A 3,590-nucleotide genomic window follows, 5' to 3' on the forward strand; every position below is an offset into this window, starting at 1 on the left:
AAGATGTTTTCGGTCACTTACCCTTCTACATGTAGAGAGCACAACAGTTCAACTGCAAATTTTTGCTGTGAGATGATGCATAATTGCAGAGTTTCAGAGTTATCTCATCTATGGACAGCCAGCATTTCCACTGAGCAAACCTACTTCCATAGTACTGCAGATGCAGAAGCATTGCAAGCTATAAATGTAGACCTGAGCATGGAAAAGGTCGAACAATACAGGACATGGGATGTGGAACTCCATGCATTCTGAACACTACAAGTTAACACCAGATTGCTTTACTTCTTCCATAGTCATCCCAAATCAAATTGACAGATAACGAGAATACACTTCCACATGCGTAAAATATTACTAGGATTAACTGACAAAACACAGGATGAGGATTAAATAATTACACAAATACAGTTACTTCACACTTTGTTATGATAAAATAAAATATCTTCCATACATTTCCTACAGGCCATGAACAATCTGCCACAAGAATGAGGGACCCTTACATCCTTATATAATGAAAGACATTTTTTCTCAAATAAGTTTTACTGTAAGAGATTCGTAACTTCACAAGCAACTGTCCATTACTATTCAAGTAACAAATTGGCTTCCCATTCTTAGCCAAATCAAGGAAAACTGAACAGTCCCACTTCATGAAGCAGTTTCTTTTTGCCTGGAACATAAGAAAATATACTGAATATGGGGGGGAGTCTAAATTCATCTTAAGCAGTGAAGTTACTACAAGTGCGCTGTCCCTTCTATAAAGCAGGATCCGACTTGAAATATATCTACGCTATCACACACCAGTATGTCATGCAGACAGAACAGGTGAAGGGTGAAAATTTTAAATTTCAACATTGCACTTTATCATATTCTTTATGGATGTACACTGTATTTCACAACAAAAACACAAATATTAAATGAGAACTGCGCTCAGCAAGACGATATTACTGTGACAATTTGAAACATAAATTCAGAGACCAATACCAAAATACCATATATATACTAAATACCAAAAATATATAACCAGTCTCCTCATCACCCCCTGAAATTCGTATTTTGGAAAACATCTTCATAATTTGTAAGGCACATTCAAAAATAGCATAAAACAAAGAATGTTTAACGATACAGACTTATTAGAAGTTAAAACCCTGTTTTTGTTCAACAATCTTCAAACTTAGCAATCTTCAACACTGTATTTAAGCATCCTGTTCAACTAATATACCTCTCATATACAATACAATTCTGTCAACAATGCAAATGGCCATTTTCAGGTGTCTCAGTTATGCGAAAACTGTTCCACTGTAAAGTATGTCCACTTACATCACCTGTAATTGCAATATTTCATGACTGAAAATATTGGATGTTACAATCGATGACCCATGATATATATGTATACAGTGTCCATCTTGCAGTGCATCCACTTTCACCTGTCTCTTCACAACATGTGAAGTGACTATAGTGCCAAAACATGTTGTGAAGTGACAGGTGAAAGTGGATGCACTGCAAGACGGGCACTGTATATATATCATGGACGAAAATCAGTGCAACAGGACACTAAAATACAACATTACTGATGACCCAGTTAACACTAGTTAAAATTCCATAAGCTGCAATTTACATTTAAATTTAAAATGTGTTGCAATTTTGAAAATTTCTTTTTACACCTCTGTTAGTGGCGTCATCCACTTGTCTAAACAATAAATTTCATTACCCCTCTCTTTGGATTTGTTATACTGTAGCAGCCTGGGTGCTCGCGCTTTATTTTCTGTGCATAAGCCCACTATTTTGGTTATCATTTTACCCCTAGCCCCTATGTTGTCTTGTTGTCTTCCCTTGCATGAGGATGTTACCAATAACATACAGACTAGAGGAAGAAAAACAAACACAACAACATGCCTGAGCAAAGGATAGGATTCATACTTCAATTCACAGAAAAATTTCCAGTGTTCTAAGATTTGGAAGAAAGTTGTTCACATGTAAATTTAACGCAGTACCAATACTGATTATTTTATATACCTTGTAGATCCCATCATGTATGACTCCAGAATGCAGGAAAGTTGTCCTTGTGCTTGCTTAAAGACCGCACCAAGTCTATGGGCAGCAGTCAGCTTCATGCACCAGCCACGTCAATGTACACATTCCAGAGTGTTGCGGCTCCCAGAGCACATGCAGACCTCATCATAATGATTATAAACAAGCCAGTTTTCCATACACATGACTAAGGCCATTTATTAAAAACACAACAGCCTTCAAATAAAAGTACTCACTCTTCTCCAGCTGCTTTACTCCACACTGAGTCGTCAGGTCCGATGCAGTACCAACCCACTCAACACTGGCCACCTGTGCCCTAACTAGAAGACATTTTGAACAACAGAAAATGCAGCTTTTCAAATATTCAGAGAGCCTCTGCCTTTTCAACACCAGCACTTATGATTAGGAATCTCACAAATCACAATAACACCACTCCTAAAACTTCTATTTAAAACCGGTACAATGACTTACTTGTGCAAAAAGCCACATCCCAGGAACACAATTCAATTTACCTCTTGTACAAGCGTAATCTTGCTGTCAGGCAATTTACAGGAGAAATGTTCAATATGTATTTTTCTAACAATCCAGCCCTCTACTGCTTTCAGTATGCAGACTGGAAGAAGATGCAAAGAAGTTAACGGGCATAAGGAACTTGAAGAGAGCAGTGCAGGATAGAGAGGAATAGAGGGGCTTGATAAGGGAGGCCAAGGCCCGACATCGGGCTCAAGAAGAAGAAGAACAAGAAGAAGGAGGAGGAGGAGAAGGAGGTGGAGGAGGAGGAGAGGGAGAAGAAGGAGAAGAAGAGGCAGGAGAAGAAGGAGAAGAAGAGGAGGAGGAAGAGGAAGAAGGAGGAGGAGGAGAAGAAGAAGAAGAAGAAGACGAAGAAGAAGAAGAAGTGTCACAAGTGACAGTAACAAATTTAACTTGGAACCACCAATTGACAGTAGGCTTTCTAAATATGGGAGTTCCAAGTTTAGTAGATGCGATCCATACCTATAGCACATACCATTATTATTAACTGTAAAATACGGATGTTCTGTACTAAACCTACATTCACTTCGCCGTTGTGTCTAAAAGAAATGCTGACTTCTTGTCGTCACAGTTCAAGGGGAAGTTGAGATTCCCTCAACCTGAACAGTACAAAAAATAAGTTTATTAGTCTACATTTCCTTATCTTCATTGGTTGCATCTTGTGTTTCAAAATATATATAGGAATTATGTCTACCGTCACCACAACATATAATCAGTTTAATATTTGATCTTTATTGCTGCTACGTTTCGGTCGTACAAGACCATCATCAGGCAGTTATACCCAAGAATACATATAGTCATTGAAAATACCGATATGGATCCTTATCGATGCAACACCACATCATGTTAAATACTAACATAAAACGTTTGCCTCATATTGGAGTTAAAAGCAGCATATAATTAAGATAAAAGATAACTATAATCAATAACATCCTTAACCTACAGCCATTACAGAATTCCCTAACCCATCCAGCAACCTGATCCATAACTAAATCACGATTTAATTTGCCATCATCACTCGAATCAATCCTATC

At 37.8% G+C, this 3,590-nt stretch overlaps 1 long non-coding RNA gene across 1 annotated transcript; it reads right to left on the minus strand.

Moving 5' to 3' along the window:
* Nucleotides 1-262: 262 nt before the first annotated feature.
* Nucleotides 263-2,741, minus strand: LOC111865279. The gene is made up of 2 exons (XR_002842959.2): nucleotides 2,011-2,741; nucleotides 263-1,319 (listed from the first exon to the last, which is right to left on the minus strand). It is a non-coding gene; the product is annotated as an uncharacterized LOC111865279 (long non-coding RNA).
* Between the last annotated feature and the right edge of the window lie 849 nt (nucleotides 2,742-3,590).

This window comes from Cryptotermes secundus, unplaced genomic scaffold, assembly GCF_002891405.2.
Source record: "Cryptotermes secundus unplaced genomic scaffold, Csec_1.0 scaffold2186, whole genome shotgun sequence".
Taxonomy (NCBI): Eukaryota; Metazoa; Arthropoda; class Insecta; order Blattodea; family Kalotermitidae; genus Cryptotermes; species Cryptotermes secundus.